Raw genomic sequence first — 14,641 nt, 5'->3', positions numbered from 1 at the left:
ATCCCAACATATTTAGTTGTTTTTATTTTTGTAAAAACGAATATTTTTGTCAAAACGATTTGAAATCTATTCTCTATTGAATAAAACTAATAAAGAAAATAATCAATCGTAAAAATACTAACGTGGAGATCTATCTATCATACTGAAAGGAAACAAGTGTGCACATTTCATTTCCACTTCGTTACGTGGTACCAATTAATAAGCATGTTCACAGATACGATGCGCTATCTATAGATCATCACGTGGTAAGGTTAATGATATGCATGGACTATTTTTAGATTACCTCACCAAGTTCAGTATCTCATGCACTAATATTCTGTGTGATTTGGACCACCCTTTGAAGACGGAATACTACTACAGTCAACATCCTCTATTGTATAAAACTAATATATACAGACAAAAAACAATTATAAAAGAAACTAACTTTTGCGTCTTGAAAAAGAATTGAAACGGAACAATTTCGTTTATAATTTATTACGGTTTAAATCAATAAATCAAGTAAAAATACGAATCCTATTTATATAAACAAACTGGGATTACCGGAGTAACTAAAATAGCTTAGATTTCCGTAACATTACTTCGTCTGATTCCGCAGCATTCGGAACTGCCTCGGCTATTATCTATAATATTAACCTTATCCGAAGACTGACGGAAAGGGCCGAGTAGTTGCGATTGATTCTGCAGTATGACGGAATCGCCCGAATTGTCACGATTGCAATCGGAACTACATCGGCTATTATCATTAATCCGAGGAGTGACGAAAAAGGCCGAAAAGTTGCGATTGGCACGATTGCAGCTGGTTTCCCGTTCAATCATGCACTTACAAATGTAAGCCGAAAAACACCTAACCGGAACAAGTTTTCCATATGAAATGGCCGTGGCTGCAAGCCAAAAAATGACTTTGATATGACGATTTAAAATTTTAGGATTTTATTAAAAATCAATCATTTACAAAGGCATTTTTTTCAAATATGTTATTTTTTTATGATGATCAACGACATTTAATGCACAAAGATTAAATAAATAACAATTATCACTAAAATAAGTTGGTTTAAATGACATTTATGTGAGTACCACGGAAAGTGTCTGTTGTCACCTTAAATGGCAATCCGGTCAACTCGTCCCCTGGTCAACTCGTCCCCTGGTCAACTCGACACCTTTTTGGTCAACTCGTCCCCTACTTTTGGTCAACTCGTCCCTAATATTGTCAACTCGTCCCCTACTTTCGATCTCTGTCTTTAAAATGTCTTTAAATAATTCTTTTATGTAAAATATGTAAAATTAATACTGAATTTGATTGATATCGAAATATTAATAAAATAATTACGTCTTTTTTACGTTAAATTTTAATGATCTTTCTCTAAGCGCACTTGCATAGCTTTGATGTCAAACTACAAAGACAGGTAAGTTTACAAACATTCAATTTATGTTTAATTAATCGGAGTTTTAATGATAATTAAAACTAAAATTAGGTCCAACCCTTTGATTTTTACCGCCTCCCTGAATGGATTAAAGACTGACGACAGATTAACAGAAATTAGAAGCGCTAAAAACTTTATGTCGGTGCATATTGATCTCATTATAGAAGGAGCGTGCCAATTAAAAACATGATAATTGTTTGTTGGGAAATTGTCAATATAAAAGTTGCCCTGATAAATATAAGATTTATTCTTAAAAACACATTTGCGTTGTACGTTATATGAACATTGGATTATTTTTTATAGTGCATATTAATCATTTCTTAGAATTCCATATTGTTGGATTATAGACTGCATGTGAACGGTGTATGTGACAATTTTAATTATTTGTGTTGTTGATTGTGACTTTTTTAATTGATTAGTGTCGTTAATTGTGACAATGTACCCCTGCATTGATTGTAGGAAACATGTGCGGAAAAATCAGCAAGCACTTCAGTGTGAGCGCTGTGAACACTGGCAACACAGAAGTTGTGATACAGGTTAGTCATTTGTGATGTTTATGTTCATTTTAAACAGACAAATGGTCTTGCAATTCCAAATGATCTTATATAGTGTATTGGAATAAAATTTGTCAAAGAATATTTAATGAATTTATTAAGTTTTTTTTTTTTTTAAATTGCATTTTATTGTAATATTATGGTCCATTATTATATTGGAGTTGTATATACATACATGCCTTTTGAAAGAGTTAGTATTTATTTTTTTTTTTCATTATTTTTTTTAAATAAAAAATCCGTACAATAATATTTGCAGTGGATATTAACTGATTGAAAACATGATTGAAAACATAAAAGTAATTACCAAGTATTCAATTGCCATCTTATAATTAGTAAAGATTAATATTCAATTGCCATCTAATAATTAGTAAAGATTAATATTCAATTTCCATAAATAAATCTTTAAACTGATCTCAAAGAGGAGCTGTATAAAACCGAGTTCCAGAATTTCTTGTATAATACAAGTCAACATATTGAATGTATTAATTGTATTTAATCAACATTTTCATATATTTGACCATACACCATCAAAACAAATTCGACATTTGGAAAATAAATTTTTATAACAACCTTTGGCACGATTTTCACGCGATTTGTATAATTTCAAATTAAAGACACGCGTTCTTTAAATATATAAAAACGTATCCAACCACAGAGGTATTTGTGTCGTTAATCCTATTATCAAATTACCATGTGTATACTTTAATAACCAAAGGCACGTGTCATGATATATTTAATTAACAACAATTTATATCATGCATAAAACAGTACAGTATCCACTTATCGTCAATCAACACGATAATTTAGGTCATTGTATCAAGTCAATTATATTTATTTATTGGTTGTAAAATAATGATGATATGTTTGATTTAATGAAACATATTTAGAAATTAGATTAACAAGTGTATTCTAGCAATTGAGTAAAAACAGTTTAACCCAGGATAAAACCAAAATTGGTTTATGGATTAAATTATTATTATTATTATCATTATCATTATTTTTATTGAAGATTGAATGGGAGGGCTGGGGAAACGCCTCCATTCTACCTTTTGATTAAACTGCTGTACGATGAGGCCCAGGTAGCGGTGAGGAACTCTGAATTGATAAGTGAAGGAAGACTACGCCGCTACCAGCGGAAAAAGTACACCTTTCTCCAGGGACAGACGCACCAGCTGTGGGATAAATACAGGAATGGGGAGTTGTCATCAACGGGACGTTTAAGAGAATTCGGCAACTTATACAAGCCCCAAGAGTAGAAACGTAAGATGTCCAAAAAAAAGACAATGAAATATGTGCATGAAAAAAACAATGAAAGTGTGAAAGTGAAAGTGAATATATACATGTATGACATAATATTGACAAAAAAGACATACTATATGATATTTTATCTTTGCATATAAAACATGTTTTTATACATTAAATGTTATTGCTATTGATCGTCTTCGTGTTGTTTTTTTTTCTGTATGTAATTTAATCAGAATTATGCATATATATATATATCCTTACTATAAGATGAAACTCCAAATATTCGCATACAAAAAGCGTCAAAATATGTCCAATTCAGTAATTTTATAATATATTATTATTATCCTAGAGGACGAGTTGTCCAGGGGACGAGTTGACCAAAAAGGTGACGAGTTGACCAGAGGACGAGTTGACCAGAGGACGAGTTGACTCTGAATCCCTTAAATGTATAATAGTGTTTAAATTAGATCTCATTTTTATACAAATGTATTAATATTTCAGATTAAAATGTATAATTAATTAATATCAAAAATGAATAACATTAATTCTAATAAATAAACACAATGTATTATGAGGATTTGATATTCAAGGTCAGAGATCTTCCTTTAACTCATAATAGTAATTAAACAACGAAAAGAACCCGATGTTCATAAAGTAAAATAAGTTTTAATGATTAAAGAGCGTTCAGTTACAGATGGTTCGATATTTGTTTCCATTAATCATCTTTATACTGGCCACATCGTTCACGCCGAATTAATCGGTCTATTCTTGCTTAATTCCTCCCTTATAGACAATTCCTGTTCAAATTAGTGATCTACAAGGTTAGCTTTTAAAAAAGCTAGTAGCGACTCGCTTCGTAATTTTTTCCAGGGGTGTGTTTAAATGTAAAAATGACAGTTCTGTTAGCTGAAGAGACTTCAGCGAAGATCAAAATAAAAGTGACATATAAAGTTATGGAAGCCAGTTCTCTCAGTTATATGAGTATTTATGAAGATGCATGTAAACAGATAGAATGAATTAAGTCCCTATGTCTATGCACATTTACTATATGGCCTGTTGAAATTGACCAAAAAAATGTTAGATAGGTAGACTTCATAAAGATGTCTCTTTATACGAAGTTAAGTTGTAATATGATTTAGTATTAGAATGAGTGACAGACACAAGTCCTAAAGTAAACACAAGTTGTCAATCAATTCAGCCAGAAAAGCCGGGATCGTATTAAAAATATAGGGATCCGTCTAAGAAGATGTTTTTCAGATAAGCCGGGATCGTATTAAAACATATAGGGATCCCGGGAATTGACCAGTTCAAGAATATAGTTTTCAGAAAAGCCGGGATCGTATTAAAATATATAGAGATCCCAGGAATTGGCCAGTTCAAGAATATAGTTTTCAGAAAAGCTGGGATCGTATGAAAACATATAGGGATCCCGGGATTTGACCAATTCAAGAATGTAGTCTTTGATTTTTCCAATTACATGTAAATAGGCATATAATTATAAGTATTGTGATTTCCGCCTTTTAAGTTTGTTAATAAATAACTCCAAATATATCTATATCCTAAGTTAAATTAATTTAACGTTCATTACATACAATAAAAAAACAAAAATCTTAACGTTTAATGGCCTTCATTACGACAATAATCAACACAAATATAGTTTATTAGTTTTTCCTCTATATCTATTACGATCCCGGGCGTCCCGGATCCCGGCCAGTTAATACAAACACTAAATACCGGAAAGGATAAAATGACCGGATAAAAAGAAAAAAATGCACCAGATGTACACTTATGTTAATTAACCAAACGAAAACTTACTATTACTACAGAGAAAACAGAGAAATCGCTAAATCAAAAGTCGGTGTACATATGATTAATTGAAAAGATTTCATGAAAACAAACATTTTAATCATCATTATATCTTTGCGTTCAAAGCAATACTTGCTGCTTTTGAAAAATGGGGTGCAAATTGAAGGTTTTTTTTGACGCTATGTTAGATTAAATTTGATTGGCTTAATAATTTTTTATTCCAGCCCTGACAGATAAATTTTGTAGAAAGCTGGAAGCCAAGCTTCGATTAAATTTTTGGATAGATTCGGAGTTTTAGGTTGTATCTCAGTAAAATTCTAACGTTATACCGGCTCGCCGTGGCGAGCCGGCATTATACAATATGTGTGATTATAGTATATTAAATCGTAGCACATTAAATGAATTTCAAATTTTCTGAATTTATATCACTTTTACCAATTTTACTTGTTTAATTTGTGTTAAATCAATGGCCGGGATGTTGTCATTATCATATGCCAGGGAAGGTTATACGACCATCCTGTCCGACATAATTATGAATCATGGGTAAGCCTACGTTTAGGTGATAGAGTCCTCTCTTCACATTATTTTGCAGTGGTTTCTTTCCTGCAGTATGAGTCTTTATGGCGGTTCTTATGCCGTTTGTTGATGCCGATGGTCCTTAAGCTTTTCTTTCTGTTGTTCGTGTAGAGAGACGGCCATGATGAGAACCACCATGAATGTGCCAGGCGGTGGCTCTTGTTAATTCTAGGTGCATGACCTATATATCTTCTGTAGTGGTACTCTAGGAAATGCTACATGTCAAATATCTTAGATCTGGGCATTGTAGTTTCACAAAAGTTGACTTAAATGCATTTTCCTATACAAGTCTATGTAAATAAGTGATTCCTGGGGCTGGGCTTCTTGTGACCCCAAATGCAGATATGTGATACATATAACTTTTGGAGAGGATCACAAGGTACGTGTTGCTTTATTCAAAATATCTAATATATAAAAGCAGTGGTCATACAGTTTTTGAGAAGAAGATGTCCTTTTAAAAGTCTATTTCTAGCTCTTGTGACCAATTTATGCATCAAACTGGAACCATTTATTGGCGTCCGCGCCGAAGCGAGGCGCCTATTGGAATGAAATGAGATTTTGTGAAAGGGCGACAGCAACTTCTCGAGCCTTTTATAGTTGCCTCGCTTCGGCGCGGACGCCAATAATAAAAGCCGATCATTCCGATCGGTATGAGGGTGCTTGATTGTTAATTAGTCGCGATATGTACAATGAATGGCGAACTGGAGAATTTCGCAATGCAAACATTTTCAAATGAAATAACCTTTTCCGTCAATAAATCGCGCTCTTCGGGGTATTTTTGCTTATCATTTTGTAGTACACAGTGGGTTATTATGGTATGTTATTCCGAAAGCTGTTAATAGAATGATGAGTTGATGACCTTAATATTCCGAAAATGTATTTATAGAGGGATGTACTCCTAGGTAATTCCCGGTCTCTCCCGGGATTTACTAATGACCGGCGAATAGTACCACAATTGTCCGGTCTCTCCCGGTTTTGGAGTAGATATCGTTACAGAACAGAACAAATATTTTACAGATAAATAAGCTTTTTTTTCAAAATGAATGTTTGTCACTTAGTTTGGTTACAATAATTAATAAACACAGATCAACTCTCGAATTGATTGATTATTATTATACATAAACATACAATTCGAAAAAAAAAACCAACAACACAAATCGCATGTTATATTTTATCTATATGAGATAAAAACAATAAATATGTACAATAATTGAGAAAAAATGTACATTTTTATGGCATTAATATGACACTATCAACTTTAAAACATTTTATTTAATTTGTTATTCGTGTTTAGTAAAGATTCCGGGGAATTATTCAAAGTTACAAATCAGATTTTATGAATTATTCAATTGATTGATAATTTAAAAAATGATAAAGAAAATACAAATGTACATGTATATGGTTTAAGAATAAACAATATTATATATTGAAAGATTAACCATGATTTACTGACTTTTTCCAGTTAAGTTTTGACTTATAATCGTCGATCATTATGACAATTGAATTCTTAAAATAGTAGTAAACGTAAAATCTCAGTATTAAAATAGCGCATAAAACACACACAAAAAAAGAAAAGAAAACAATATTCATAAAATCTGTATTTTTTTTATTAAAATAGAAATTACATTTATTGTATAATAAACTATTATGCTCAACATGATTAACATGGTAATATAACAAGTGTCATATTGTTACTTAGTGTGAACAGATACCTTAAGAGGGGGTCCTCGTTAATAGCAATAACATAATAAGGGACAATTACACAAGTATGGTGTTGATCATGCGTTACACATATGGATTATGATTGTATACATGTATATCCGTTGCTATTAATAACCACGATCATAAAGAAATAACAAGTAATATTCTAATTTCTAGCATGCCAATCAAAGTTATAAATAATGAACAATGTCTTTCGTCCGTTCATTCAAAAGTGATATACAATTCTGGTAAAACCCAATGAACCATTGAAAAGTTTATAAGAATATCTTGTCATCATATATCTACTAGTTCATCTGCACCTGCTGTTTGGACGCCCTTTGATGCTTTGCATCAATGCTTTTCTTGTATAACTTTGTACAAGGTCACTTGAGGATCATTAGGACTGTGGAAAAAAAATCTGGAAACAAAGTGATCCCTCGGAAGCATTAATCACAACAAAATTACAAGAGAATTGCAGACTCGATTTGATTGAGTCTGTATATTTGAGGGATAATGAATACGTGCAACATCCCTCACGCCCCATAGCACCGGCTTGAGCGGTACTCAATTGTTTAAAGAAATCGTGGATAATGACGAACGACTGACAACGGGTGACACTACCTACCATCACAAAATCAAATCTGTTCACGTAAGCAAAATGTATAGGTAATAAGGGAATGAATGCCCACATGATCCCTTTTTTTCCCTAAAAAGTAAAAAAAAACGGTCTGTTATAGCAAGTTAAATATAAACAAAGGGATAATTTTAGAATATCAGCTGACTTCTAAATAATGTACGGAAATGTTGTAAACTTATTTATCATTGTGCCTGTTGAAAATATACATATAATTATGCTCACTGCAAACAGAGTTTTACCCCTTACAACCCGACACACCATTTGCAGTCTTCTGAAGTGATTCGAGGTATTTTATTTATTATTATAGGTAATTTTATATCATTTTTTCCTCGCCTACTGATCGGCCCAAATATGCAGGAAATTGGTCAGAAAGGTTGTTTGGATGATGTCAAATATGGCAATTTATGGGGAATTAGGGATATTTCCATTGTCTATTGTTGCAAAAGAGAGAGCACTCGAATACTGGTTGAAACATGCCTATTTTTGATGCTTAATTATATTGACCAAAGCAACAATGTAAATACTTCTTGTTGGGCAAGTCGAATTCATTCCATTGTAGATCACCTTGGATATTCGCATATAAGACTTATTAAACTTTGATACAAGTATGAATTATTATCCTTTGTTAAAAAGAACATCACGTGATCAATTTATACAATAATGGAATATCCACATATTGCCAGTTTTCAATCACAACCACTTTTCAATCATCCCTCGAATTTTTTTATTTTTGACCTTATTTGTCATGTAACCAAACTGTAAGCACATCTTGTATTCACCTTGACTAAATTTATCAGCAGCAATGTCAATTATGGCGATAAAAAAGAAAATGCTAGCATTTTAGTTCAAAATATGTAAAATGTGTGTTTTCCACTAATCCTTTATTTACCCAGTTACAAATCACAATAATTTTCTAAAAATAATTGATTTACAGACTCAGTTTTTTGTCAGTCTGCAGAAATGGATATTAAGTTGGACAACTGTTTCAATATCATGAAGTCATTATGTTTGCTACACTTCAAAAGCTGTAATTTTAATATGTACATATTTTACCATACAGTTCTTAATTGGAAGGTAATACATTAGTAAAGTAACAGTCACTTAACCAAGGAAAAACCTTCTCTGTGATAACTTTTCAGTAAGAAGTCACTAGAATGGGGTCATATAGACCCTAAGATCCTAAAAATTTCACAAGAACATGCTTTTTCTGTTATGCAAATTGAAATGTACATCCATACCCCAATTGTGACAGCTTTACCACTGCAAATAGATATCTAGATTGAAAAATGGCATTATAATTAGGTTAAAATTGTTTATTACCATTTATCTGAAGTTGAGTTTGTCAAAATTTCTCCAAAATACAGAACTAATTATATTTTAACATTGTATGACAATTTTTATGTGGTACAGTTTATATTTTGTTAACTGATTGAAAAGTGGTTGTGAAATTTTGAAGAACTGGAAAATGGGTCAGTAATGATTTGTCCTCGATTCATAGTAATAATTGAAGTGAAATTTTAAAAAGTAGGTGCATTTATTAGCTGAAATGATAATATTCGCAGAATTGAAAGAGAATTTATTTTATATATAATTTCACTGTCAGTTATTGTTGAAAAATCTGTTAGCTGATCGGAAAGAGGCAGTACGGGGATACATCGTTAAATAATATATCTAAATTAGATTTTTACAGACAATTTAAAAATGAAACTTATTTAGATAAGATTACCAATGATTTGCATAGAAAACAATTTACATGTTAAAGACTTTGTTCACATAATTTAGAGGTACCTAGAACTAGGCACAGACGCTTGGGGGTTAGATCCCGCCCCCAACGTGATACGCCCCTGTAAACACTCTACCAAAACTATAAAGTACTTTATTGAGACTTGATGGTATACGGTATTTTTTCATATATGTAAAAAATGTTTGAAAACCATTTTTATCGTTGTAATAGATGTACCGTTCGTGTTTAAATATTAAAATATTAAAATAGTTTTGGTAGAGTGTTTACAGGGGCGTATCACGTTGGGGGACAGGATCTGACCCCCAAGCGTCTGTGGAACTAGGCAGATATAGTAGATTAGATCGAAAGATAAAATCGTATATTGTAAATGTGTAATCAAAGTGTAACAGAAACGGCATATCACTTTATCCTATCATCAGTGTGTTGTACAAAATACTCTCAAATTCGCCAGAAAAACCTTGGTAACATATCATGGCCTTCTTTGAATAAATTTGATAGTAGATCTATATATGTCTTGTAACAGCAAAAGGAAACTAATTTTCTTATCGAAGTTTATTTAAGAAGCTTTTGAATTGCGTAAAAATACCCTTGAAACTGTAAGTGTTTCATGAAAGTCTTTGTTTTTATGAATATGTACTGTTATTACTTTTTTGTATTTTTTGTCTTTGCCATACGTCATGTGTTTTCTTTGTAAATGGCCAATAGCAATTGATTTGCTGCTGATGCTAATAAACTTGAAACTTGATGTCTAGCTCAAGTTTAAATATAGGTCATCTGAGGTCAAAAATTAGGTCACACATCCCAGATATGGAAAAATCTTGTTATCACTCTAGAGGCTACTGTTTTGCTACAAATATGGAAATTGGTCAGAAAGGTTGTAAGCTGATTTTCTTTAGCTCGAGTACGAATGTAGTTCACCTCGGGTTAAAAAGTAGGTCACATAACTCAAAGAAATCATTAACACTTTACAGTAGGGGCTACAGTTTCAGTCCAAATATCCTTGAAATTTGGCAGAAAGGATGTTTAAGTGATATTTAACTCAAGTTCAACCGGTAAAAACTATGTCATACGGCCCAAATATGAAAAACTATGCCATACGGCCCAAATATGGAAAAACCTTTTAACGTTCTTGAGACAATACTGTCTGACCAAATATTTTCGAAATAAGTACATTTGTAAGTGATTGATGAGATGATTTCTAGTTCAGGTATGGATATAGGTCACTTTGTGCCAAAAACTAGGTCACACAGCCCAAATATTGTTTATACTCTAGAGGTAAGATTTTAAGCCCAAATATCCTGAAAATTTGTGAGAGAGGTTGTTCAGATAATTTCTAGCTAAAGTTTGAACATGGGTTATCCGGGGTCAAAAACTAGGTCAGACAGACCAAATATTGAAAAATCTTGTTTTCGCTCTAGACAGAGGTTATATTTTTACATTTTACAATTGAATAATTAATGAGCAAATTTCAATAATTTGAACTTGACAGTCAAGTTCAGTTAAAGTATAATTATATTCTTTAGTCCACGTATGAATCAAATCTGTCTTGTCCTAATGATTGTTACAAGCAGTATCTATTCTAGGAGGGGGAGATGGGGGAATCACTGATATTTTTGAGAATTCCCCCTATTTTTTCAGAGCAGGGGGAAATTTTACAAAGAGAAAGAAGGGAAAAGATCAACAAATGTAATAAATACTCATTTTTGATAAAAATCTCTCTTTGCCCCCCCCCCCCCTCGTTTTTCGAATCCTACAATAGAAACTGTACAGGTATGAAGACAATAATTATGTTAATTAATTAAAACGTTATCGGTTATAGAAAACTGTAGAATTACAATAATTTGACCTTCAATGTTCAAGTATGGAGACAATCCATTCATAAATAAAATAAATTTAACGTATAAATAATTCAAGCAAATGTAAATGACAATAAAGGTCAAGGTCATTTATGAGTCAATGACAAGTTCGGTCTGGTCTACTTAAAGGGCTTGTCCAATGGGTTGTTATATCTAAGTGTGCAGACAATCCATAAAGAAATAAAAACAATAATGTTTTAAATTTTTGGTTACGACAACGATAACTATGGTGGCATATTTCTGCCACCAGATAACCTGATACCTAACTAGTTAGTTATGAGGTTAACTAGTTACGTAACTAGTTAACCTGATAACTAACTAGTTAATTAAGAGGTTAACTAGTTACTTAACTAGTTAACCTGATACCTAACTAGTTAATTAAGAGGTTAACTAGTTACGTAACTAGTTAACCTCTTAATTAACTAGTTAGTTATATGGTTATCTGGTGGCAGAAATATGCCACCATAGATAACCTTACTGTAACAATAGCTCGAAATTGTTCTTTAAAAAGTCGGGATAAAATCACTGTAAGTCTGATTGACTATGCCAAACGTCAACTTAATCATTATACTTACGTATACCTTCGTGGCTTGGTTGACTTTTTTCTCGTAAAATCGTGAGCATTTTTTTTAGCAGATAAAGTTGCATCATCAGATAAAACCGTTCTGTAGATGTAAAATGACTTTCAAGGACGGCTGCGTCAATTTAGCAATCAACCTTTGGGGCTCGTAGGGTGCCGTTACAGGAAACGAATATCTTGCATACACACACTAGAAATTAAACATGATCTGAAATTTTCGATCTTTTGTTTTGGTTTAAAATATCCTCACATGTATTTGTAACAATTTCAGCCTACAATAGTCTACTGTCGAGATCTACAAGACCACCGCAAGGATTATGTACTTTGATTATATTAGATATTTGCACGTTTGTGTAGCTTGCTCTGTGAATTGCAGTTAACCCACCTCCATAATACGGCCATTCCCTCTCTTCCTCCTTTAATTTACAACTTTTTAATTTACTTACATGTATTTATTTTCTCATTTTCCGGTTTTTCGTCATTCTTCCAATCACCCCGAGACTGAATATGTCTGGAGCTGCGGTTTTCTTCCTTTTTGTGTTGTTTTAAACCCCATTATGCCTCAGATATTATTTTATTTTATTTTATTAACAGCTTTTTATTTTTGGTGTCCTAGCTGTTAGGGTTTCTAAAAAGTTACTACTCATTGGCTATTTATCTGAACCATATTTTGCTTTTGATGATTTTTGGCAATTAGTACAATTACATGTGTATATTGATTATGTATTAGTACTACATTGTTACATTTACTTCTTTCCTCAAGTAATAAGCATCTTTAAGCATCGATATTTAGGTGTTATAAAACTCAGTTTTGCTTTTTCTGAAGAACAAATTTATTAATTACTGTAACATAACGTGCCTTTAATGTTGATCTTTGCAGTGTCAATTCTAGGAGGGCGTGAGGGATTGACTCATACTTTTGAGAATTCCCCTTTATTTTTTTCAGAGGCAGGGGAAAAATTTTACAAAGAGAAAGAAGGAAAAGGGTCAACAAATGTAATAAATTCTCATTTTTCGATAACCCCCCCCCCCCCTGTTTTTCGAATCCTACAATAGACACTGTCTTTATTGTTCCTCACTCACATATCATATATCAAGTCAGAACATAAAGCACTAAATGCAATCATGCTTCCACCCTGTTAAGATATTAAAATTTCATTATCTGTTTAGGCAATTGCAATGCAAAATACAGGTATATATATTCATGGAATCATAGTACATATTTGCATGTAGTATAAGTGCAACTAACCACATTTGAGCCGCGTCACGACAAAACCAACATAGTGCGTTTGCGACCAGCATGGATCCAGACCAGTCTGCGCATCCGCGCAGTCTGATCAGGATCCATGCTGTTCGCTATCAGTTTTTCTACTTGTAATATGGTTGTTAAGCCCTGATCAGACTGCGCGGATGCGCAGGCTGGTCTGGATCCATGCTGGTCGCAAACCCATTATGTTGGTTTTGTCATGGCTCATTTATACATGCATGGTGATGAAATATATAAAATCGTTAGAACATATGCTAATTACATACTAATAAATCTTATATAATAATAATACAAAGATGAAGTATGATATACTAACATTTTTAACGATATATTCTAATTTGATGATGCAATGTTCATTGTATGGTTTTGGATTTTGAACTTTTCTTTAATTTTTAATTATTTATAAACAATTTACGTTGACTTTTTAAAACTCACTGAAAAAAAACTATTTAAAATAAGTTTAGAAAAAAAAACATTTCATTATTATTAACTATTATTATTTAACTTTTTAATTAAGACTGTTTTTAAACTTTTAAATACGTGTACTGCATTTTTATATGGAAATACATGTGCTTGATTTAGATTCACATGTATGTTGTTAAAACAACATATTTATATAAGAATATTTTAATACATGTATTATTCGTGCTAGGATTTTTTTTCAGATGCCTAAAGTGTAAACATGTAAAATTGTTTATGATGAAACAAATATGATAGAGTCATTGAATAAAATTAATGTTTTATTATGTCCACATCTTTTGGATTAATACATATTTCATGCGAACACATCGTTTTAATTAATTTATTTATAACGTAATAACAGCATTTTTTATTATTTATTTATTTCATGTATTATATGAGCACTTTATCTATAATTCACATGCAAGTATTCATCAATATTAGTGATAGAGTGGATTATTTAAAACTGAAGTATTATTACATTACAGTTGTCATTCTTTAGTTATTTCCGTTAATTACACGTATCTTATATTTGGTGTGGTAATAGCACAAACTTAGCACGTGATTTCACCGATCATCAAAGCAATTTTGAAAGCGAAAAGCGAGTGTTATGTGCATGTATTAAGTTTAGTCAACCTTCAAGTTCAAATCGTGGTCCATGACATTGCAGCAACAACATTCATTACCAGCGTGGTGTCAGCACCAAGCATGGGTCGATCACTGGATATTAGTGTGAGAGATGATTCATTCATTTTTTCTTGACTTTCTAGCCTGTAAAATGTCAATGCGTGGCTT

The 14,641-nt window shown here is 32.1% G+C and overlaps 1 long non-coding RNA gene across 1 annotated transcript; it reads left to right on the top strand.

Annotated features, from left to right (window-relative positions):
* The first annotated feature begins 1,454 nt into the window (after nt 1-1,454).
* On the top strand, nt 1,455-3,409 carry LOC132725109 (uncharacterized). The gene is made up of 2 exons (XR_009625005.1): nt 1,455-1,851; nt 3,165-3,409. It is a non-coding gene; the product is annotated as an uncharacterized LOC132725109 (long non-coding RNA).
* The last annotated feature ends 11,232 nt before the right edge of the window (nt 3,410-14,641 follow it).

Source organism: Ruditapes philippinarum, unplaced genomic scaffold (assembly GCF_026571515.1).
Source record: "Ruditapes philippinarum isolate M1 unplaced genomic scaffold, ASM2657151v2 ctg5669_1_1_1_1, whole genome shotgun sequence".
In the NCBI taxonomy this organism is placed as follows: domain Eukaryota; kingdom Metazoa; phylum Mollusca; class Bivalvia; order Venerida; family Veneridae; genus Ruditapes; species Ruditapes philippinarum.
The sequence above is the reverse complement of the archived record's forward strand: the minus strand, read 5'-3'. Positions and strand labels throughout refer to the sequence as shown.